A 26340-nucleotide genomic window follows, 5' to 3' on the forward strand; every position below is an offset into this window, starting at 1 on the left:
CTATTTGTTGCTTTTCCATAGCAAGATGATAGAAATTTTCTTCAACTTCAACAATGGTGCATTATGGCTTAAGGTTTCAAGTTAGATTCCCTGGAGCCTTAACAAGCCTGGAAGACATCACATTGAGGTCAGAAGGTTTCTCTTAGGCTGTTATTAGATTTCTGAATACTTCTGCATGGTACATGAACAATGAAAGAATGTAAAAGCAAGTTCAAAGTCAAATTTATATTACTTCTGCACAGAGAACAAGGTGGAGAAAACAGTGCCTGAAAATTCCATTTAGCTACTTACACCACAATACCTGAGGAATGTTGCTGACTTATACTTTATGGTAACATTTTTGATTTTGTATTTGATTGAATGGTCAAATCATATTGTTGTTTGTGTGATTTTGTTGTGCATAAATTGGCTGTTGCGTTTTTGACATTACAATAGGGACTACGCTTTCAATTGACTGTAAAGTACATATGGCATGTTGTTAAGTTGTGAAAGGTGCTTTTCAATGTAAATCTTTTTATTCAAAAATCTTTTTGGTTTCAAGCTTAAAGCCACAAGAAGATATTGATTTGCTGTTCATTTTCTGGGTGGCACTGTGGCTCAGTGGTTAGCACTGCTGCCACACCGCACCAGGTTCGATTCCACATTCGGGCAACTGTCTAGATGGAGTTTGCACACTCTCCCTGTGTGTATGTGGGCTTGCTCCAGGTGCTCTAGTTTCCTCCCACAGTCCAAAACTGTGTAGGTTAGGTGGATTGTGCTGGAAAAGCATAGCAGGTCAGGCAGCATCCAAGGAGCAGGTGAAGAGCTTATGCAAAAACGTCGATTCTTCTGCTCCCTGGATACTGCCTGACCTGCTGTGCTTTCTAATGTTAACTCTTTTCGACTCTGACTCTCCATCATTTGCAGTCTTTACCTTCTCCTGGACTAGGTGAATTGGCCATTCTAAGTTGCCCATAGTGTCCAGGCATGTGCAAGTGAGGTGGATTAGCCATGGGAAGTTCAGAGACAGGATAGAAGGGTGAATCTGGCTGGCAAGCTCCTCAGAACTCGATGGGCCAAATGGCCTGCTTCCACACTGTAGGGATTGTATGCCTAAGGAATTTTCTATTTCATTGACTAAGTGAGGCAAATAGAAACATAGTTGAGATTGGCATGCATCAAATCAGAGGATATAAACTTTACACCACAATGATGTCTATTTATATGATGAATATACAGTTAGTCATTTTCATTCTTGCTGGAAGGTTTTGGGGTAGGCCTCTTCAGTATAGTTTCAAAGGTATCCCAGCAGACCCCATCTTTTAATATTCCAGGACTTAGCAAACTCAGAAAATGTACCAACAGGTTGCCCTCTGCTTGATAACCAAGCACATTGCAAAACTGTAATAAAAACAAAGTGTTGCAAATGCTAGAGAATTGCAGGTGGCTTGGTTATTCAGTCAGCACTGCTGCCTCACAGCACCAGAGACCTTGGTTCAATTCCAGCCTCAGGCAACTGTCTTTGTGGACTTTGCATTTTCTCCCTGTATCTATGTGGGTTTCCTCTAGGTGTTCTGGTTTCCTCCCACAATCAAAGATGTGCAAGCTAGATGGATTGGCTATGCTTAAAGTGCCCATAATATCCAGGGATGTGTAAATTAGGTGGATTAGCCATGGGAAACGCAGGAATAGGATAAGGGGGTGAGTCTGGGTGGGGTGCTGTTCGGAGAATCAATGTGGACTTGTTGGGCAAAATAACCTGTTTCCACACTGTAAGGATTCTATTGCAATAAAAGCAGAAAGTGCTGAAACCGAGTTTTTATTTCCAGCCTGTAACTCTTCCTCAGAAATTCCAGAGAAGTGTCACTGGATTCGAAATGTTAACTCTGTTTACCTCTTCACAGGTGTTGCCAGAGTTTCTGAGTTTATCCAAAATGAAAGAAACAAGGAACAAAAACTTTCTGCTTTCATTAAATTTCAATACTGTCATGCTTTTGGCTAAACAAAAGTCCACACATATTGAGAAAAACAGGTCAGGAGAAGAGATTTCATTTAAAAATGAGTGGATGATGCCAGGTTTTTAAATTTCAAGGCCTGTTGGGGAAAAGTTCTGGTGACATATTTTTAAGACCGATGAGGAAATATAAAGCTTGGTTTATTCTCATGTCAGCATTTTCCTTTCAGAATCAGAAGCTTTGTGTTAAAGTCCATGAGGACTCGAGCACATGAGCCAGGCTCTGATGCTCTGATGTAGTTTAAAGACGTGTTACAGCATTAAATGAACTAAATTTTGGATGCAGCATTAAATCAAAGTTCTGTAGACTTACTCATGAATATTTAGAAGTCCCATGGCACCTTTTGAAAAAGGAACTCTGCCTTTTTCTGAAGAGCATTTGTCCCTGCAGTAACAATTCTCATTGTCTGTCTGCTTGTCTCCCCTTTCTTCTTGGATCTCTCAGAGTGCAGGACATCTATAAAATTTTCCAAAACAGTCACCAGAAATGTGATCATACTTGAAAATGAGCCTGTGTCTGTAGGGGCACGTTTCTCATGCTTGTTTACAAAGTCCTAGGTACCACGTTAACTGTTTTGTGAGAGCTTATTAAAATGATTTAGACCTGCAGCCAGTGATATTGCGCTTTCTTTGTGGAAGTAAAGGATCACTTAACAAAACCAATCCCTCTTGAAGGCACCATGCATTCTGGCATAGTTTCAGAGTAAGAAATAAAATGGAAATGAGTTTTTTTTCTCTCTAGACAGTGGTGAATCTGCAGAAGTTTTGACCACAGAGGGCCTTTGAGGCTTGATCGTTAAGTACATTCAAGATTGAGATAGACAGACAGATCATTCAACTGTAAGAGTGTCGTGAGGAAAAGGAAAGAACAGATCAGCCATGATCTCATTGAATGGTGGAACAGACTTGATGGGCTGAATGATCCAGTTCCTCTCCTGGTCTTTTCAAGCTCTCCAGGTTGAAAAAAAACAACTGCAGTAGAACACAATAGGGTGCTCCCCAAGTTTGCTGATGTTGCATTGGAAAATACAACATCAGGTGGTAAATGAGAGGAGAGGGATCATATTCATGAGAGAGTCAAGTGGACAGCTATAGGAGGCAGTGCATATTCCAAATGACAGGTCTGTAACCAGATGACAAGCGAATGCTGCAGAGATCATGCTGGAGGTTTAATTCCCAGGACATGTTATAATTATGGGAAGAAATTAGTGACCATATCCTGGTAAGAATACTGCTCATTCACACTCTGCTTCTGTTTTCTATTGCCTCTTCCTAACCATTTTCTGGCATTGCCATCACACTGCACCACTTCTGCTTCTCAAATTCACATGCTCTGCCACAATTGCAGCCTTTACTTCCCTACACCTCCCAGATTACACTGACAATTTAGCCATGGTAAGTCCTTTCTCTAAGTGCCTCACAAGGATATCACAAACACACACTCCCATGCTGAAGAAAGTCAAACACAGTTTGAACCTGAAGCCTGCCACCAGAATTGCAGTCTGTCCACATTCGCATTTTCTCCTTTAAGAAAGAAAATGTGCTGGCCAATACAGATCGGCAAAAATCATGTCTTTGTTGAGCACATTACAGACATGTAGCCAACCGTTTTATAGATGGAAAACTGAAGCATTGCCAACAAATTTCTACAGTGTTGAGTTCCAGAAGCAATTAATTGTATACGTTGCGCTTCACTTTCAGAATATTGTGAAAAACTATTTAAAATGTAAGTTCCTTATAGAATTACAGGAAACAAATAAAAATAATTGATTATATTCAAATGCGTTGTGCTTATTTTTATGACTTTGTTCAAAACATGTATCAACTCAATCCAAATGCTCTAATTAGCCAAGTCAGAGCTATGCAAATTAGAGACAGGTGAAAGAAGAATAGACGGTATTTTGAGCGATTTCTAAAAGTAATTGCAAAGCAAAGTAATAACAAACTTCAAAGATTTGTTTTAATCTGATGCCTGTGGTGTCCAATTATGTAGAAAGTACACACCTAAACATTGCATCCTGTGGTTTTTGTATTAAGAGGGAGGTTCAGTGTCAAGAGGCAACATGTTATTTTCTTACCCAGCCATTCAGTTTGTCAGGTGATGTGCTTTAAAGGATTATTTTTTCTTTCTGGATGATTGAAAGTTTTTCATTTATTTAAATTTAAATATTCTCTTTCAGTAGCATTTCAACATAAGTGGTAGATGGCATCAAAAGATAACAGGCTACTACTTTACATTTATGTAGATAAGCAATATATTCCAGCAATGCGAATTAATAACTCATCTCCCTTACATAAGTATTAGATGTAGTAACTGTACCAATCTAGCCCTAATTAAACTAGGTGCTTTGTGTTGCTCCAATCTACTCTTAAGAAAAAAAAAGAAGACCATTACAACATACTGTTTATAAAAGTCTCTTTTCCTTCTGCACTAGCCTGAAGATATTGACGAATGCAAAGTTAGAGTTCAGTGCAGATCTGTAGACTTTCAAAGCCCACTTGGGTGACCTGTGTCACATCTTAAATTAATAGGCTGTTAAACAACAGGGCCATTTTATACTTTTCCTTCACCGACCTCACCCAATACCCCATCAGCTCCAGATTTCATCGCAGTGAACAGCAATCAAAAACAGAAATCCTGGAGGATTTTATTTTCATTCTCAATGAAACTGTTCACACTGGTAGAAGGGTTACTAAGTCAAAGGAGGTTGATGTAGAATTACTGGGGAAAGAAGCCAGTGGAAGACAAGGAAATATTTTTAGACACAGCAAGTAGTTCATAATTTGGAATAGAACTTGATGGAAGCAGATTGTTTCATAAACTTCAAAAGGGAATTAGATGCATACTTGAGATGAGAAAGAAAGCTTGCATAGCTCCAGGAAAATATTGGAGTAATTGGATGGTGCCCGCAAAAGGCTGCTACAACCAAGATGGACTGAGTTGCTTTTTGTGTGTTGCTGCTTGGAAACCCAGTTTCATTCTTTTAAAATCCTGAGCACATGATGTGAAACTGGAACACATTGTCTGAACTAAACAAAATCCAGCAGATGCTAGAAACCTAAAATACCCTCAATGTTCTGGAAACATTCAGCAGGTCAGGTGGCATCTGTAGAGAGGTTGGCTGCAAAAACTGGACGACTGGTGAGCGAACAATGCTTGTCATTACTTGTTGGTGTATTTTTCCCCACACATTCTGTATGGGGTTTTGTGTTGCAACTGGTGGTGATTAGATGTTAATCTCAGTTTGACACTCTCAAAGGAGAACATAAGGCACTTGATCAGTACGTAACAAAGACACTGGAGTTCCATCTGCTTGCACGAGATCTGGTGAGAGCTGTGTGCCGCCTCCTTTTGGAAAGGTCAGCTGCATTGAGCATTTAGGTGTACAGGGATGGACCTTTTCTGGGATCAGGGGCTGCAGGGCAGAGGTCTCACTGCTCAAAGCTGCCAACTGTTCAGAGGCTGGCAGCTGTATGTTGCAGGAAGCACCAGCAGGAACAATAGTGACTGTTGACAACCCACCCACTGGAGATCAAGGCTGCCTTCTCCCTTGGCATCTACACACAAATCCGACGGGTTTGCTTTTGAGTTTACTTCACAGTGACGCTGTGCCCACCATTGGGTGACTACCAGTGCCAGTGGCATTGGCTCGAAAGTGGGCATTAATTACTTCATCATTCCCAACCCTGCCTTCAAAATTATTCTCAGTTGAGCATGAATTCAAACTATTGTGTGAATATGATAAGTCTCACAAACTACGAGACCATAAGGACCGCAGATGCTGGGCGTTAGGGTCAATAGATGTGAAGCTAAAAGAGCACAGCAGGTCAGACAGCATTTGAGGAGCAGGAAAGTCAATGTTTCAGGCCAAAACCGTTTGTCATCCTGACGAAGGGTTTCAGACTGAAATGTTGACTTTCCTGCTGCTCGGATGCTGTTTGACCAGCTGTGCTCTTCCAGCTTCAAATCTCACAAACTAAATTGAACAATTCACACTGAGGCATAGAGAATATGAACCAAGAAAATTAAGTTCAAGCAGTTAAACTTTGAAATCAGGTGTAGAAAGCAAAATAAACCAAAGAAAATAATTACAAGTTTAAAGTAAAGTTAAAACAGAAGAATAAAGTAATATACAATGTATTTTTAAGTTTTCAGCAATCATTGACATCTGAAGGAATGAGATGCCAAACTTATAAAATTTACTTTTCAGAGCCAATATAAGGTAGGTTGACATTATTTAAGACATACCACATTTTTAATATGTATGTATCAATACTGTCACTGAGACTGGTTTTGTCATTCAGATTTATTAATTGAATTCAATAATTGAATTAACCAGCTGCCATTGTCGTTTTTGAACTAATGTCCCCAGGGCAATGCTCCATGTCTGGATTATGTGTCCAGGTAGCATTACTACTACATCACCAACCTGTCACCATGTCTAATTCCAGAAGTTGCTCTCCAGTTTATTCTGTGCCAACAGTTAGTGCTTACATCCTCATCATTTTATTAAATAGCAGAATCTTGGTCACTAATGTTATAAGGTGATGATTACATAGAAATTTGCTAAATATGATACAATGAATGACAATTAGGGTGTTGTTTTGGTATTAATCCTAGTAAAAGACATCGATAATATTCTTGATAAATCTCTAAAAATCATCAGGTGGTTGAAGGAGCATTGCTCCAAAAGCTAGTGTGCTTCCAATTAAACCTGTTGGACTATAACCTGGTGTTGTGTGATTTTTAACTTTGTACACCCCAGTCCAACACTGGCATCTCCAAATCATTGATACATCTCGGTCTAGATTTTTGCCATACTAAATAATCTCTTTGCCAGACAGTTGAGCCTGGAAATTTACAAGATTAGAGTGGTGCTGGAAAAAGCATAGCAGGTCAGGCAGCATCCAAGGAGCAGGAAAATCAACGCTTCGGGCAAAAGCCCTTCATCAGGAATTAACTTTTGCCTGAAACGTCGATTTTCCTGCTCCTCGGATGCTGCCTGACCTGCTGTGCTTTTCCAACACCACTCTAATCTTGACTCTGATCTTCAGCATCTGCAGTACTCACTTTCACCTGGAAATTTCCAAGTTCATTTTTCATGGGGGAGTAAATGGGAAGCAGTCATGTTTCACACTCATGCAGGTCATGGAAGCACCTAGCCATGTTATAAGTTGCCTCCAGCTATGTTAGATTTTGGCTCCTCAGAGTATGAAAACTGAAGTATACACAGTAGGACCTATTGGAGTATACTTGAACTTTATTATCAAAGTTAGCCCTTTGGAAAATAAGAAATCTTTGGCCTTATCCCAGTTTGATTTATAACTGTGTGAAGTAGGACTATGAATTCTAGTGTTTGGTGTCAGAAGGGATTGTGCAAATGAATAATGTTTTTATATCAGATATCATGTAGTTGAATGAATATGAATATTGTAAGTGAGTTTTTAAGAAATACAGTTTTTTTTAACCAAGTGTAGTGAAGTCTGGAATGAACACTTCAACTTATAGAACTAGGTTTGATGCCACCATTGCACGGGTTGTGCAGTCTGCCACTGATGAAAACTGGATGAGCTGGCAATAGGATAGATACGGGAGAAAGTGAGGACTGCAGATCCTGGAGAGTCAGAGTCGAAAAGTATGGTGCTGGAAAAGCGCCACTGGACAGGCAGCATCTGAGGATGAAATGTCAACACTCCTGCTCCCAAAGGGTTTACAAGGGCAAAGGATGATGGTGGGTGATATGAGTTAGCAACAGTTGGTACTAAGGTGACAGAAAGGCTGCGAAGAGCAATGAGCTGGGCAGAGAGCATAGGTTTACATAGGGGTTAGAAAGTGTCTTGCATTTAGGCAGGGCGCATTGTTTAGTATAGGGACTATAAAAGGCTTTCGGAAGTGGTTACAGGGACATAGATTATCATAGCAGGCATGTTGACATGTAAGGTGTGGGTAGAAGACCATTGTTGGCAAGGATATTATGAAGGGTTATGGGGTGTGAGTTAGCGGGTTTTGAGAATATTTGTAGCTCATGTTGAGGTTCTGTATGTAGGTTTGCTCGCTGAGCTGGAAGGTTCATTTCCAGATGTTTCATTACCCTACTAGGTAACATCTTCAGTGGGTCTCAGGTAAAGCACTGTACATGATTCCTGCTTTCTATTTATATGTTTGGGTTTCTTTAGGTTGTTGTGTCTTTGGGAGTGAGTACAGATGGCTTGGGTTGGTATGAAAGTGCACGAGAAGTGGGAGTGACAGATGAGTCTGAAAGGTTGCTTTTTTGTTTTATTCTTTACAAATAAAGTTTGGACTCTGTGCTGGAGACCTGAGTCAGATCTTGCACCTGGCCTTGCTCTGTGGCTGGAATTCGCTTTGCTATTTCTGGGGTCATCCATCCCCAATTTAGAATATAGCATGGACCCAGGGCCAACATTCCAAAATAGCCAGCCATTATTAAAAGTCAGGCTCACAGACTCTGCACACCGAATTCTTACTCTGCACACCCAGTTCTTGGACAAAGACTAGACCTTAGTATCCTTAGTGGGGAAATCCTTTGATTATCTCAAACAAAATCAGAAATCATTTGCAAAGTTTTCCTAGAAGCAGAGATAAAGAGACCATTTTTCAATGTATCTAATGCCAACTTAGGCAGAATTTTAATTCCTGAGATGTGTTTATGATGTGATAGCGCATGCTGACCAGAGGAAGTAACCCTTCTAAATTAATCACAATGATCTCTCTGCTTGATTGCAGTCGGAGGAAATCTCCCTGCAATATTTATGTTTATAGCTTGCATTCAAATAAAAGAACATGCTGTTTATGAAGCTGAGTAATGCAAAGCAACTAAAGGAAATGACCACAATTACTCAGGTTCCACACAAAATTATGTACTGCACCACAAATGAGTCATAGACTCACTTATGGTACAGAAAGGAGGCCATTCGGCCTTTGGAATGAGTCTGATTGTCAACAGCTTTCTCAGCAACTGTAGAACATCTCACCGACTATTGAATGCCAAATGTTGTAGATGCTAACATTAACCAAAAAGAAATCTTATGGAAAGGGAATAGTACCAGAGCTGATTAAAGAAAGAGATTCTCTTTGACAAGAGCTCACTTATTATCTGCAGCATTGGAATTAGTGAATGATATTGCAACGATAATGCTGAAAAATGTGTTGCTGGAAAAGCGCAGCAGGTCAGGCAGCATCCAAGGAGCAGGAGAATCGACATTTCAGGCATAAGCCCTTCTTCAAGAATGAGGAAGGTGTGCCAAGCAGGCTAACATAAAAGATAGGGAGGAGGGACTTGGGGGAAGGGCGTTGGGAATGCGATAGGTGAAAGGAGGTTAAGGTGAGGGTGATAGGCCGGAGAGGGGGTGGGGGCGGAGAGGTCGGGAAGAAGATTGCAGGTCAAGAAGGCGGTGCTGAGTCTGAGGGTTGGGACTGAGACAAGGTGGGGGGAGGGGAAATGAGGAAGCTGGAGTAATCTGCATTCATCCCTTGTGGTTGGAGGGTTCCTAGGCCGAAGATGAGGCGCTCTTCTTCCAGGCATGGTCTGGCGATGGAGGAAGCCAAGGACCTGCATGTCCTTGGCAGAGTGGGAGGGGGAGTTAAAGTGTTCAGCCACGAGGCGATTGGGTTAGCTGGTGCGGGCGTCCCAGAGGTGTTCTCTGAAACGTTCCGCAAGTTGGCGGCCTGTCTCCCCAATGTATAGGAGGCCACATCGGGGGCAGGGGATGCAATAAATGATGTGTGTGGAGGTGCAGGTGAATTTGTGATGGATATGGAAGGATCCCTTGGGACCTTGGAGGGAAGTGAGGGGGGAGGTGTGGGCACAAGTTTTGCATTTCTTGCATCTCCTCCACTTCCCGCTCCTCCGCCCTTGAACCCCACCCCTCCAACCAGGACAGAACCCCACTGGTCTGCATCTACCACCCCACCAACCTCCAGATACATCGTATCATCCTTCGTCATTTCTGCCACCTCCAAACAGACCCCAGCACCAAGGATATATTTCCCTCCCCACCCCTATCAGCGATCCGGAAAGACCACTCCCTCCGCCACTCCCACATCAGGTCCAATCCCCCCACCAACCCAACCTCCACTCCTGGCACCTTCCCCTGCAACCGCAAGAACTGCAAAACTTGTGCGCACACCTCTCCCCTTACTTCTCTCCAAGGCTCCAAGGGTTCCTTCCATATCCATCACAAATTCACCTGCACCTCCACACACATCATTTACTGCATCCGCTTCACCCGATGTGATCTCCTCTACATTAGGGAGACAGGCCGCCTACTTGCGAAACGTTTCAGAGAACACCTCTGGGACACCCGCACCAACCAACCCAACTGCCCCGTGGCTGAACACTTTAACTCCCCCTCCCACTCCGCCAAGGACATGCAGGCCCTTGGCCTCCTCCATTGCCAGACCATGGCAACACGATGCCTGGAGAAAGAGCGCTTCATCTTCCGCCTAGAAACCCTCCAACCACAAGGGATGAATGCAGATTTCTCCAACTTCCTCATTTTCCCTCCCCCTATCTTATCTCAGTCCCAACCCTCAGACTCAGCACCGCCTTCTTGACCTGCAATCTTCTTCCCGACCTCTCTGCCCCCACCTCCTCTCCGGCCTATCACCCTCACCTTAACCTCCTTCCACCTATCGCATTCCCAACGCCCCTCCCCCAAGTCCCTCCTCCCTACCTTTTATGTTAGCCTGCTTGGCGCACAATCCTCATTCCTGAAGAAGGGCTTATGCCCGAAACATCGATTCTCCTGCTCCTCGGATGCTGCCTAACCTGCTGCACTTTTCCAGCAATACATTTTTCAGCTCTGAGCTCCAGCATCTGCAGTCCTCACTTTCTCCCATTGCAGTGATGATGCCTGTCATTGCAATCTGCTCCAGTAATAGCTGTGTCCTTTATAAAAAATACATTCCACTTCATCTGATTAGTTTTGTACAGAAATGGGTGATACACATTTTTTAAGAAAAATAATAAGACTTGTACTTATGTTATGTTCCATGACAGCAGAATATCTTAGAGTACTTTACAGCCAATTAAGTACTTTGAAGTTTTATTGCTATTGTAATGCGGTAATGGCAATTTTCTCACAGCAAATTTTACCAACGCTCATGTCACAGTGACTAATTACTCTGTTATTAATAATATTGTTAGAAGGATAAATAGTGGCACTGGACAACTCTTTTGCCCTTCGTCAAAGCATTATCATGGAATCTTTAATGTTCACCTGAGACAACGGACCTGGCCTGAATGTATGGTGTCATCTGAAAAACCACACCTCTGGCAGTGCAGTTTTCCTTAGAACTGCCAGTGGAGTTTCAGCCCAGGATTTTATTGTCATTTAAAATGGGACTTGAGCCTATAAACATGATTTTGAAGTGCATGTGTTACACATTGAACCTGGCTGAAATAGCACACTGATAAATATAGATATATAAATTTGACTAATATAATCATAAAGCTGATTTATTGAGAATTTTCATCCTTCAGCGCCAGAATTTTTCAAGTTATCACCATTGATAAAATTTGAGATTAAAAATTGACAGTGTGATTTTGTTTAATATCTGAAACAAGCTTTGTTGTCAATAACTGAGGAGTTAACGCACTGAGTAGTCACTTGATAATTCATTCGTGACCAGAGAGTGATGATTACTGGGTCATTCACTTTCCCTCTCTGTCAGTTGCCTAAACACCTCTGACGATAGAGCCAGAGAGCTGTAATTGGAGCTTTAACAAAAGAAATCTGAAGTCTGTCATCCCTGCAGCAGCCAGCAGCAGGCAGCTCGTTTCAAACCCTCTCCTGAGTTTATACTCCTTTTTGTGATTAGATACTAGACGACTCAGTAACTGATTGGTCTTGCAACTTTTTACGTGGAATGAGAATTCTCCCTATGAGCTGAGTCACTGAGGGTGGAGGGGGGAAGGGGTGGTGGTGGGGGGGTGGCTTTGGAAACCTTAAAGTGACTTCATCCTTCACCATAAATGGTATGTTAAAACAATTTTCCAAAAAAGCAGCACCACAGAGTGGCTGCAGCTTTAATTCATCACTTTTAAAGTCAGCCTAAAGGCATCTCATTACAGGGATGATGCCAAAGTTCATTGGTCTCAGAGATGCTATATAAACGGAGAGCATGCTTGCTTGGCTGACTAACCACAGTCTGCTATTTGAAAAAAGGTGTGTGTATGTGTATGTGTATGTGTGTGTGTGTGTGTGTGTATGTGTGTGTGGGGGGTGAAATTGCTTTGTTCCTGAGCAGCTACCTAGGACTTTGTGCAGGCTGTTTCTTCAATGTGTACACATAGGCTGCAAAAGAAATCTTGAAGAGCAAGTTTCAAAGCGATAAAGGAGCTGAATTTTTAAGTCTGGTCACAATAGGAACTGAATGGTTCACAGTCAGTGCAACTTAAGGTAAGAAAACTGTTTTATAGAATCTGCTGTGAACTCTTCATGTCTATGCAATATATTTCATTTTAGCTTCAAATAATGACTTTAATCGGAAACCACATTATTGATATTTTGTGTTTTAAGACCATCTAGCCTTTGTGTGCAAGTTAGAATAATGCTGATGGTGCAGTAATTTTCAAAAAGGAAATGCACTAATTCTCTTTTCTCTCTCTATTGAATTGCAAATATTTTCTATGTGGGAACCCTCGTATTGTCATTAGATGGAGAATACCCACAGGGTTTGTGAGCGAAAATAACAGAAGCTGTGAAAAGAAATCTTTCATATATATTGAACAAAGTGGGAGATAGAGTTAAGCACCTTTTGTGCTTATACTCAGCCATTCTCAGCAATACACAGACTTCATGGCTAAAACCATGTTGGAGCTTGATATTCAGTTCTCTCTTCAAAGAATGAATAGATTTATTAACAGTTTAAAAACGACAATGTTAAAATAGTTGCTCCTGCCAGACAGCTCACAAAGGCAGCTTGCTTCTGGACAAAATGATTTGCACAATTCTCTGCTCCAGTGGAAGACAGATTTATTGTCTAGAAGTAAGTCCATGTGTGGCAAAGCTGATATGGAATCCCCCTTTGTTTTTATTGCTGTAACAGCAGCCATACCACTAAATTAAAGGTCTAAGCCCACTGCTCAGATTACAAAGGTGGTAGTGATCACCAGTGATTTTTTTTTGTGTCTGGCAAAACAAGGAGACAAGTATATATTGATCATTGGCATTTCTGAATATCACAGGGCTCCTCAACTCAGATCTCTTGTAACGGTTGAAAGCTTCATTTAAACCCAAATTGCTTCATATCACAGTTTTGTGACTCTGTGCAGATTCATTCAGTCTTCTCAAATCTTCCAACTGTCTCTCTATCTTGGGTAAGGGTGCTGTTTGGTGCTAAGCTCTAGTTCCAGGGCAGTTTTACCTGTCTCAGACAGCCATTTCTGAGTCTGGATTCTGAGTGCAGCCCAACCCATGAGCGAAATAAAACAAGTGTTTGACTGTGATTGTGTCATCACATTTGGGTGCTTTGCCCCACGCTGAATAAAATAAAATAACATGAGCAGTAGACAGCCTGGCTGACGTTCTTTCCCCTTCTGGCTTGAAGACACCAAAATCAATGATAGCACACCTGCCTGCCTCTCTGGATGGCATCAGTTCATTAATTCAATCTAATTTGCAAACTTCTCAATCTTCTGTGAATTTTTTGTTTTCCTTTGCATATTTACCGTTGTAATTCATTCTCCTTATACGTGTTCATTTGATTTCACCTATAAATAAAAACTGTTGCACTCGAACCTTTTACCAATTGTCCTGCTTCACATGGAAAACAGGACATTGGCATTGAGTTGGCATCAAACTATCCCATAGGACTGGGGAACGATGGACTGTCTGTGTTTGGAATCCTAAACAAAGGGAATTTCAATTTTTGTCAGGACATTCTGGGAAATAACAAGAGGCAAAGTAGTGACTCAAACTGAAAGGAGCGGGGGGCATTGGAAAGGAAGGTCATTATTGGATATCACTACACACCTCCTGGTGGTCAGTTTAGGAGTGGTTAATTGGCAACTCACTGATCTATCCTCATGGTTGACTGACGATGAGTTGAGGAGAACAAGTAATAATAATGGAGTAAGGAAAACAAAAGATGGTTTTGTGCTTTCTGTCACACAAAGGTGTCTCCTACCCAGGTGTTGCTGTGGCAATTTATTATAAATTTTTCAGCATCTCTTTCAAAATTCTCTTCTAACAGAGGCAAGCTATTTCTTAGGAATTGGCATTTAGATGAGTGTGTTAGGATGCTATAAGAATGGTAGGTCTGCCTTGTATTGGGAAATTTGAAGTGACTTTTTTTTTAATGGAGTTGTTTGCATGAGATGAAAATTTCAAGACTACTGCATTTGTTAAAAGCATACAGTTAATTCTGCTTTATTTGAAATCATTTGTCTCCAAATTGTGCTGTGTGATTAATCATGAATTAATGTGTTTATATGGAATATAATTGTCTATATTTTAACAAATGGTTTAACGGTTTTGAAATAAGTACTTTAAGCATGTCAACAACAGTATTCAGCTAATTGCATAAGATAATAGTCAATATAATTTGATATTTGTTGTTAATATCACATAGCATTGTTTGAAGCATTTATGCTTTAAACAGAATTGATCTGATTTGAATGTCCTGATAGTTGGCCATTGACAGACAACTGAGCTACAATATTCCTGAAATTTTCAGGAAGAATGACTCAGCTGGAAAAATTTTCACTGGATTATGTTCAATCTTTCTACAGCACAAGGATAATCAGTTTCAGGGATTCCTGAAGCAGAGCCGCAAGTTAAAAAAGTAACAGTTTTGTGAACAGAACTTCAATTAAAAGTTGCCGTAGTCCTACCTGACCCTAGACCTGCTCTCTCATTAGAGACAGAGAAAGAGAAATGACTGGTGGTAGCTTAACCTGAGGTCACCACACCTCAGGAGAGTGAAGAGGTTGAGAAGGCAAGTCATTCATAGTAACCTCAGTCGGTACAGGAATTAAAACCACACCATCAGTGTCTCTTGGCATCACAAACTAGCCATCAAGCCAACTAAGCAAATGCATTCAGATTAAATTTCTTTTGGTTGCTATTTTCTATGTATTCCATTGGCCAGGTGCCTTTGTTAAAACAGGTTACAAAACCTAAAATATATTATTTTTACAAAGAATATTAATAATGATCACAGGAACATATCAAACAGAATTAGCACTCAGTTGGATATGGAGATATTAGGAGAGGTGATGAAAACTTGGATCGAAAAGGGAGCACTTTAGGGTAGAGGAAACAGATGGCAAAGCAGAAAGAGTTATAAGAGAATTCAAGAGCCAGTTAAAGCACCTCCATCTGTGGAGCAATTAGAAATGGGCATGAGTCAGAGGAAGGAATTGGAGAGGCACAGATATCTCAAAGAGACTGTCATGTTTGCGGTGGTTATGGAGACAGAGAGGGTTAAGGTTTGAGAGCAAATGAAACATGTTCCCCCAACAAGCGTGTCTCAGGTGTCACATAAACAGTTACCTCAAGCAGGATCAACTGCAAGCAAAAGCTTTCCTAGCCATTCTTCTTCTGCAGGCGAGGTTTTCACTTTGGAGGTGGGAAACAGAAGTCAAAATTATTTCTACATCCTGTACCTGCCCCTGGGGAATGACAAGGGCACAACCTATTAGAATTTTGATTGGCCGTCTATTGGCACCAACATGAAGGAGCCCTCTCAGCAACACTCATTTCAAAATTCTATTGACGTAATTTGAAGTCATCTAGTGACATGTAATGAATGAAATCCGAACCTTGTATTTTTGTCACAGTTCTAATTAACATTAAAGAATAAAAAAAACTGTGAAAAGAAAGCAACAAACTTAATTAGAAATGCGAAGAAAGAGGACATCTTAAATAAAGTATCACAAAAGAAATGTGTGTATTCATGAATACAGCTGTACATTTAGTACCAAGGACAGAGAGATTGCTTGTTTCACAGTTCTAGGAAAGTGAGAGTCTGGGCCAGAATTCTGAGTCAATCTTCATTTGATAGATTTGCCTGAGAGCTTGGCTTATTTCAAGTTCAGATTCACAATGATATGAAGCCACGCTTTACAAAGATAGATGAATTTTAGGTTTACTGGCTGCAAACTTCTAAAGATGCATTCTGGTGACTTGGAATCACAATCAAAGATGGTTGGATGTATGCTTCACTCTGCCTTCTGTATTCCAACAGCATTGAAATGGAGACAACCTGTCTACAAAGCTGCAGCAAGAATAATTGCCTGCAGGAGTTTTTTTTTCATTCATGGGATGTGGACGTCGCTGCCTGGTCAGTGTTTATTGCTTGTCCCCAGTTGCTCTTGAGAAGGTGGTAGTGAGTTGCCTCCTTGAACTACTGCAATCCACGTGCTATAGGTGGGCCTTATTTGCCCTTAGGGAGGGAATTCCAGTATTTTAACTTTGTAAATAGGACCATTTCCAATAATATCTCCAAAGCATCAGGGCAATCACTTGGGTATTTAACGTGGGGGCAGACAAACCATTAGACATAATCACTTGGTCAATGGGGAGCTATGAAAGTAATATACTGGGACAGAATCTCGTCGTGTAAACCAGGCAACTGGAATACATTAGCCTTGACCAAATCTTGATCAGTGGTCAATTGGAGATGGAAGGTCACATGACAAGCCAACCAGCTCTTGGCATGTTTAACGAGTTGTTTTCATCTAGAACAGAACACTAAACCACACTTTTATGAGGCTTTCTTATTGGAAAAGCACAGTCCACTTACATTTCTTTGTTTCGGAGTATGGGCTAATTTTAAGCGGCTTCATTGAAGGTAATAGTTTACCACAGGCTTACGGTTCTTTCTGCAGTGTCCAGTTGCTATTAGCTTGAACATGGTCAAGAGAAATTAATGTTTCACAATTAAGGAGTGATCGTTTACGACATTAACCATGACTGTTCTAATCACCATTTGAACAGAGGTGTCTGGCTAGGGGAGACAGAATGCTAAAGAATCATTTTGTTGACCTGAAATAGAATACATTCCCCAGTGCTAACCTGCTTCTAAAGTTCTCTTTGCATTTATGTTCCGTAAGTAATCACTCCTGTCCCTTTCACATCCCTCTGTTCCTGCTCTTTTGCTTGACGCGCTTGTCCTAAATACCCTAAGACAACATCTCATACAATCTGTTCTGTATCCCCAATTCTCCTTCCTGGGGAGATTGTTATTTCTGCTGTCTATCCCCCACATCCCTCTCACGAGGCTATTTTGGATGGAAGTTACCTCCGAAGAAGGAAATGCACAATCCTTATTAGCCCAGCTGCTTTGGCTGTTGCTGCCACCATGCATTCCAGCTGTGTCACAAAACCCACCCACTCCACTCCCAAGGCAATTCAAACCACTGTTGTGTGTTTCAGCATAAACCACTTCCTGGCTTTGATTGCCGAATCCCTCATTTCAGACAACAGTCCACCTTTCACATTGACAGTCAGTCCATTGAATTCAGTGTCCAGCTGCACCCATGCTGAGAGATGAAATTTAATATCACAGCCAGTCATTTTTGTCAGACATTGTAGACTGGAACTGAATCCCAATCATTATATACTTACTCATTTTGTATGCATTTACCTCTGATCCACAATGTGTTCCAGCTTCCTGCTGTATCGCAAATGTGTATCCTCAATGAATAATTACAAACTGAATACAATTTAGCTTCCAAATAATAAACCACATCCCTCAGTGCTGCTCCTGATTTCTGGCTGTACTGTGTGCTGCAGTAGAGAATGGAACTGTGCGATGGGCAGCAGAGAGTGCAGACAAGGAGAGGTTGTAATGTCTGACCAGCAATGAATGTGGAGAGGGTGATAGTTTGGTGTATGAACTGAAATGAGGATGTATGGTACCTGAATGAATATGAACACAATAAGAAGGCCTGCAGGTGTCTGGCAGCATACATTTGGAGATGGACTGGAATTGATGTGATATACATGAACATTTAAACTTCAACTGTTCGACGTTACGCACACTATGACACAAATCATGATGTTTTATCCCAAGACATTGTCAATAGAACACATCAGGTCAGTTCTTTTTACATAACTGCACAGTTACAGAATCATAGAGGTTTACAGCACAGAAACAGGCCATTTGGCCCAACTCGTCCATGTCGACCAAGTTTTCCAAACCTGAACTAATCCCATTTACCTCCATTTAGCCCATATCTCTCTAAACCTTACTATCCATCTACCTGTCCAAATGGTTTTTAAATGCTGTAATTGTACTCACCTCCACCACTTTTTCTGGTAGGTCATTCCATTTACGCATCACCCTCTGTGTGAAGAAACTCCCTCTCAGATACTACTTAAATCTTTCCCCTCTCACCTTAAACCTATGCCCTCTGTTTGGGACTCCCCCACTATGGGGAAAAGACCTTGACTATTCACCAGATCTATGCCCCCTCATGATTTTATAAACCTCTTTAAGATCACCCCTCAGCCTCCAAAGCTCCAAGGAAATAAGTCCCAGCCTGTTCAGCCTGTCCTTATTACTCAAGCCCTCCAGTCTCGGTAACCTGTTTGTAAATCTTTTTGGCACCCTTTCCAGTTTAATAACATCTTTCCTATAGTAGGGTGGCCAGAATTGTATGCAGTATTCCAAATACAATTTGCCTTACAAATTTTTGTACACTTTTAACATGACACCCCAACTCCTGTACTTAATGCTCTGACTGAAGAAGGCAAGGATGCCAAATGCTTTCTTTATCACCCTGTCTACCTATGACACCTCTTTCAAGGAATTATATACCTGCACCTCTAGGTCTCTCTGTTTGACAACATACTCCAGAGCCCCACCATTGATTCTGTAAGTCATGCTCTGGTTTGTCTTACCAAAATGCAACATCTCATATTTATTTGCATTGAATTCCATTTGTCATTCCTTGGTCTACTGGCCCAATTGATCAAGATCCCATTGTACTCTTTGATGTTCTTCTTCACTATCCACTACCGCACCAATTTTAGTGTCATCCGCAACCTTACTAACTATGCCTCCTATATTCTCATCTAAAACATTCATATAAATAATAATCAACCATGGACCCAGCACAGATCTTTGCGCACACAGCAAGTTGCCATTGTACACCTTATTTTCAAATAGAAAGCCTACGTATTGTTTTATTCATCATTTTCATTTGATTGATAAATTTTGTGACAAACAGAAGAACATGACAGGAGTGAGCATTCTAACGCTGGCAGAATAAGGCAGATGAAAATTGCTCAAGCCAATTGGCAGTATGAGAAAGGGAGATACCAATGTGAAATTGGGAGAGAGGAATTCGATGGCTGTACCCTCTCATGGTGTTAACATATGAGAAACCTGTCAGCATCAGAAAGTAATTTACCGGTTGAATTGCAAGTGCAAACGAGATCAGAAGGAAGTGTGTCATTTCTGACAGATATATAAATACTGCTTCCTTACAGTGCCAGAGAGGTTCAATTCCCTCCTCAGGCATATGTCTGTGTGGAGTTTGCACATTCTCCCCATGTCTGCGTGGGTTTTCTCCGTGTGCTCTGGTTTCCTCCCACAATCCAAAGATGTGCAGATCAGGTGAATTGGCCATGCTAAATTGCCCGTAGTGTTAGGTGTATTGGTCAGGGGTGAACGTAGGGGAACGGGTCTGGGTGGGTTGCTCTTCGGAGGGTCGGTGTGGACTTGTTGGGCTGTAGGGCCTGATTCCACACTGTAGGGAATCTAATCTAATCATAACTTTAAAATGACCAACTTCAATATCTGAGAAGATTGATATACTTTGAGAGTAACCTACAATTTCTTCACACAATGTGAGAGGAAGTCCTAGTCTATGTTGCCATTACCTACAACCGTGCAAATGTAGGCAATGACAAGCTTCTGCTTCAAGATGTTTTTTTACTCACTGGGCAGGGAGATTCAGATTCCATAGTCCAGCCCATGCCCTCCACCTAGAACTTCCATTGCCTTCAAATTCAGGCCCGATACAAATGCACCCGTTGTTGTGTGTATTTAAGGGGACTTGGCCATAGGCCCTTAAGAAATGTATTCACAAATCTTATTTGTATTTTGCTGGTGGTAACTATGCCCTAGAACACTCTCACTTGGCAAGAAGTAGAATAAAGCTTGACGGGTGGAAGTTAGCCCAAAGGGGGGAGGCAGCTGGAAGTGGAGTGAGAAGGTGCGGGGAAGTGCAGTCAGCTGTCAGGTGTGGTACACAGTTTAATGTAGAGCCACACATCTCCTCTTGGCTCTGTATTCAGGTAAGTAAACAATGCTATGGTCATCTGTTTATTCTTTTAAAGTCTCCAATGGTCCCTTTCAAAGATATTAGTTTGATACTTTCTGAATGAGCAAACTGCAGACAACGTACTATGTGTGTGGAGTATTCAAACATGTTCAAATTTGACAAAGGACCATGGTGTCCTTATTTGTAGAGAACATGATGCCTATCTCAGCCAATGACACTTTATGTCTACAGGGCCTTCGAACTGAAATAACATGCTTCCCATCATGACAATAAGGACCCATTAGTGCTATTATATCTATTCAAAACGGGCAAAATGTAATTGCATTTCTTGACCTTTAGGACCTTTGGAAACAGGGAATAGCAAAATCTCTTAGAATAATAAGAGTTAGAAGGAGATCACTCAGCTCATCAAGCTTACCTCTGTTAGATTTGTGGAGTACTCCGTTGGTCCCTAAATCCCTGCAATTCTCTTTTCTTTCAAATATATATGCAAAAGTTTTGAAATTTGTTCTTGATTCTGAAAACATCACCATATTAGAAAGTGCATTCAAATTCCTCAGCCAGGAGAAACAGTTTATCTTCATTTCCTCTATCTAAATTGTCATGATTTTTAACATTTCTTTCCAATCTTCTCATAGCTTTCCCTGTTCTAAGGAAAGCAAACCCCAGCTTCTTCAGTCTATCCATGTACATGTGATGCTTCATTCTGGAACCCTTCTCATACATCATTCCATACTCTCTCCAAAACTTTACAATCTTTCCAAAATCAAGATGGCAAAACTTTAGCACAATACCCCAGCTGAGGTCAAACTATATTATTATAGGTTTAGCAAATGTTCTTGGCATTTGTACTTTATCCCCTATAAAGTCCATAATCTCATTGCTTTATTAACTGCTTTGTTAACTTGCCCTATAACTTGCAAATACTCTTGGGTTTCTGTCCCCCTTTATTCACTTCAAAAGGGAAATTAAAAAATAATTGAAATATATTGTCTCATTTTCCTTGCCAAAACAAATCACCTCACACCATTTCTATGCTATATTTCCACCGACAAGTATTGATTCGTTTCACCCATCAATCTGTGGGTTATCTTTGGAGTCTAATATTCGGCACTTATCTCTTGACTACATTATAGAAGTTACTTAGGGTGCCATGGTGGCACAGTGGTTAGCACTGCTGCCTCACAGCGCCAGAGACCTGGGTTCAATTCCCACCTCAGGCAACTGACTGTGTGGAGTTTGCACGTTCTCCCCGTGTCTGCGTGGGTTTCCTCCGGGTGCTCCTGTTTCCTCCCACAGTCAAAAGATGTGTGGGTCAAGTGAATTGACCATGCAAAATTGCCCGTAGTGTTAGGTAAGGAGTAAATGTATGGGTGGGTTGAGGGTCGATGTGGACTTGTTGGGCCGAAGGGCCTGCTTCCACACTGTAAGTAATCTAATCTACTTTTGTTGAAAATGTGCCTGTTATACCAAAGTCATAGAAATAATAATCACAGTGTACATGACTTTTTTTTTCAATATTGCTGAAAAGGAGAGGTAGAATTAATTTTTTTTTAACCTGGCACTCATCAGGACTGAAATGCAAGAAAGCCAAATTCAAACTGAACAATTTGACATGTGTTGGCTAGGATGTTGCCATGGGAATTCAACAGGGATCAGCTGTTCCCATCGCCCTTCCTCACTGAAAAAGGCGCAACATTTGGGTGTATGTGTGAAGATATTCCGAGTGAACAACATTTAGTTAATAATTCTGACTGTGCTAAGAATTATATTAATATTATCTGTCAAACCTACAGAGTGATTATTTGTACATGTGAACTGATGTATTTGTTTGCAATATTATCTATAATCCTCTGTAAGCAAAAGAATATCCAAACACTGTATCTTGTTTCAACGAGTAACATTCTATGGAGATGCCAATCCCTGGTGCGTTACTATTGCAATATCCTGATCAATTATATTCACATTTCTGGTTTGTATTTATTTAGTTAACTAAGATTTACCGTTAACACTTCCTGCTGCATCTTCATGCTAACCACAATCCAAACAATCAGCACTTTGTTGTTCCCTTCCTGAGTGTGGTTTTGCTGAATATCAACTCTGATGAGGGCAAGCTTAAAACATTCAACTTCATGTTTCTTTTTAGCAAAGTTTATGTTCTATACATCATGCAATTATTTCTCCAGTAACTAGAAAAAAATTGTATCTTCAAATTTCAGACTAAATCAATTGATGTTTTCATAAGAATTACATTATACTAAAAAGAAATAAAAACAGGAAACTCATTGGAACAAATCTACTTCTGGAAACAACAAACATTTGGGACAATCCACAAAAATTCTAAAATAACTTCTTTAGGATTGCACAGTGGCTCAGTGGTTAGCTCCACTGTCTCACAATGCCTGGGACCAGGGTTTAATTCCAGCCTTGAGTTGAAAAATGTCGTGCTGGAAAAACACAGCAGGCCAGGCAGCATTTGAGGAGCAGGAGAATCGACGTTTCGGGCACAAGCAGTCTGCAGTCCTCACTTTCTCCTTTAATTCCAGCCTTGGACAACTGTCTGTGTGGAGATTGCACATTCTCCCTGTGTCTGGGTGGGTTTCCTCCAGGTGCTCTGGCTTCCTCCCACAGTCCAAAGATTTTCTGGGTTAGGTGGATTGGCCATGCTAAACTGTTCATAGTGTCCAGGGATGTGCAGGCTACGTGGATTAGTCATGGGAAATGCAGGGTTGCAGGGATGGAGGATTGGGTCTGAGTGGGATGCTATTCTGAGGTTTGATGTGGACTTGATGGGCCAAATAGCCTCCTTCCACGCAGTAGGGATTCAATGATTCTAGTCTGAATAATTGCAACAATTTGTGGTTTTGTGTAAATACGTAAGTGAGAATAATATGCATACTTTCGTACAAAGCTCAGGCATTACATAAAGACAACCAAACCTGAACCACAAAAGAGGGTGAGCTAGTAGCTGCTTGCACTATTCACACAAAGCTTACAAAATTTCTTATCAAGGAAGAAATCTTACACTTAGTCTGTGGCTTTGGAAAAAAAATCTGCTGATTCTAACAATCAAAAGAATAATGGGATGTACTAAAGGGTGCTATTTCTTTGTGGAGAATTATTAACATGATTAGTCATAAAACAAAAACAGGTTGGAATTTTTGTGGCAACTCAGTAAGTGGTTCTGCTGGTGAAAATAAATTGGTTTTGCACTACTCTCAAAGCAGCAAACTGCTTTTAATAACTGATCTCTCTTGACCGTGTACAATTTATTTACAGACAATGGTTTGAGCAGGGATGAGTTTGCTCCCCACCTAACTCACAGATATTCTCCAAACACAATTTGTACATTTTCTTCATTTCTGTCAAACACAAAGAGAAAATTACTTATTTAATAATGTCACTAATGGTTACCTTGAAAATATTTGCAACATTTGGTGCAGTTATAGATTTGTATGAAAATTGATCCAGAAATGTTACCAGACAAAGCAGGTTGGGGCTCTGCCTCTGTCAGGCTGGTTACATATTCTGGTCAGATTTTTCAAGGTGCCATATGTATTCTAACAAACTGAAAGCAGGATGATGTATTTTTAAAAAGTAGGGCACTGTGACAGTAACACGCAAAAGCTCAGCTCAAGGGCTCCTGTCTGTCATAGCTGCAAAGCATTGAGCTAGGTATATTGTTGGGGCTGAGGGAATGAAGAAGCTGCAAATAATTGCAATGACAATCGTTCCCTGCGGCCATTACACTATCAGCTGTAGGAACTGAATGTTAATGCTGACTGCATTGTGCAGAATTGTAATAGAGTCCAGCTGCACCAAAATACCACATTCTATTTCATCCGCTTAAAACCAATGCACTCCCCTTCGAAGAGTCATGTTGCTGCCGTCATAGTGACAGAGTTAATTCATTAAATTGGTCTTAAAGTGTGTAGTGAAAGAAATTTGATTCTCGGCACCAATTAATTATTTAAAATCTAGCTATGCCCCAATCAGCTTTTTACCATCTGTTGGATTTGATATCTACAATATTGAATCTAATTAATAACAGTTAACATTAAACTAAAGATATCCAGTTTTTTTTTCCATGCATGTTGGATTAACAATTGTTTAAAGTATTCCTTTAGTGGCTCACCAGATTTATCCAGTGGCTAGCTCATCTATAAAACTGCACAACTCCTTACCCTGGTTCTTTGATCCGTGCATTAGTTAATTTCAACCAGAGCAACAATGGAGGTGCAATTGAAACAGGAAGAGAGCTGCAGAAATATACAATGCCATAGTGAAGATGTGTCATGGGATATGTTTCGTTTCAGGCAGTGTCTTTGCTTCAGAACCAATAAAACAAGGCTGATGAGCATATTAATACAATCGTAAGAAAATGAGAAAAATATATATATGACAAATCTAGCACTGTGAGAGCATTTTTTTCAGATTAGATTACTTACAGTGTGGAAACAGGCCCTTCGGCCCAACAAGTCCACACTGACCCGCCGAAGCGCAACCCACCCAGACCCATTCCCCTTCATTTACCCCTTCACCTAACACTGCGGGCAATTTAGCATGGCCAATTCACCTAGGCTGCACATTTTTGAACTGTGGGAGGAAACTGGAGCACCCAGAGAAAACCCATGTAGACACGGGGAGAATGTGCAAACTCCACACAGTCAGTCACCTGAGGCAGGAATTGAACCTGGGTCTCTGGCACTGTGAGGCAGCAGTGCTAACCACTGTGCCACTGACTTTTAACTTCATTCTCAGGATATGACATTGCCAACAAAATCAACATTAATTGTCCATTCTTGTTCACCCGTAAAATGGTTATTTCTTCTTTAACCACTGCAGTCCATCTGATGAATTATTTCCATTGCACAGTTACATAGGGATCTTTACTCCAGCAGTGAAAGAGCACTGGGGATGTGTTTGAAGATTAACTTGGACATAGTGCCATTTAATTAACTGCTGCCCTTGTCCTTCTGGATGGTGAAGGTAGTGGGTTTGGGAAATGATGAGTAACAGATCAGCTCAAGCAAGTAATGGAGAAAAGCAAATTGTGTCGGAAGCAGGAAGGAATCTGCTGTTAATGGCCTCGAGAACCTGTGTCTGGGAAGGAAAAGTGGGTCAGGATGCCAGATTAGATTGTTATCGTGTAAACCCTGCTCAGAATGAATATGCGTGGCCCTTATATAAAGCCATGGAGAAAGATGCACATGATAATCTCTCTATGCCCACACCGCGAAGGGAAAAGTGCTCTCTGAAAACTCCTGTTAAATTCTGAAATATGTCTAGATCAAGCTCAAGCTTGTCTTTTGCCTCTAGGCCTATGCCCATGCAAAGGGACCATTGCTTTTAAGAAAGGAAGGGTAAGAGAACAAAAGAGAGAAGGCTAACTGGAGAAATAAATTGTGGAATATTTTATTTTATCTCACTAATTGATATATGTAATTGTCAAGCAAACTATGCTCATAAAACCTGATATAGTATTGTGTTTTGGGGGGCATTTAAGGTTGTTGATGCAGTGAATTCAGAAGTGAAAAGGGGAGAGAGGAAATCAAAACAGCCTGATATCTCTATGTGTCTTATTGAAGTTACATCAATCAGCTCATGAAGACAAGTGTGACATTCTACTGTCACAGGTCATGATAATAAACCTGAATGTACTGCTTACAGCATCACAGGTGAGCTAACGGAAAGCTCACATATTCAAGACATTCACATCTAATTGCCTTTGATCATTGAAAGCTAATATGTTACTAGAGTAGGGATTTTTCTTTGAGTAGCAAAAAAGGATTATTTTTCCTTTAAATAGTTCATTTTCAGAAATAATCTTCAGGATAATAATTACCTGGTTCATTAATTCAGAATGATACATCAAATGAAAGAAGTAGATGCATTCCACAGTGTATTTGAAAACCAATTTGCTTCAGTTTAATTATGATTGCAATTTCAGGCTGGATTTCTCAGGCTCTGAGTTTTAATCATTGCTGACTCCAGTACATCTTGGGAAATGACAACACTTCATCTCAAGGTGTTTTTACACCAAATTCAAGTTTTGCACTCTGGACACACAAGTACTCGATCTCTAAA

The 26340-nt window shown here is 40.8% G+C and overlaps 1 protein-coding gene across 11 annotated transcripts in view; it reads left to right on the top strand.

The window, feature by feature from the left end:
- Window positions 1-26340, top strand: part of tncb (tenascin Cb) — a 438107-nt gene that overhangs the window by 287886 nt on the left and 123881 nt on the right. The window contains exon 1 of one of the 11 annotated variants that reach the window (XM_060841317.1): window positions 12114-12415. The exons of the other annotated variants lie outside the window; for them this stretch is intronic. The gene's annotated coding sequence lies outside the window, so the exon portion shown is untranslated. Of the gene's footprint in view, window positions 1-12113; window positions 12416-26340 lie in introns of those variants that run through there. 11 annotated transcript variants of the gene reach the window in all.

Source organism: Hemiscyllium ocellatum, chromosome 21, assembly GCF_020745735.1.
Source record: "Hemiscyllium ocellatum isolate sHemOce1 chromosome 21, sHemOce1.pat.X.cur, whole genome shotgun sequence".
NCBI classification, from domain to species: Eukaryota; Metazoa; Chordata; class Chondrichthyes; order Orectolobiformes; family Hemiscylliidae; genus Hemiscyllium; species Hemiscyllium ocellatum.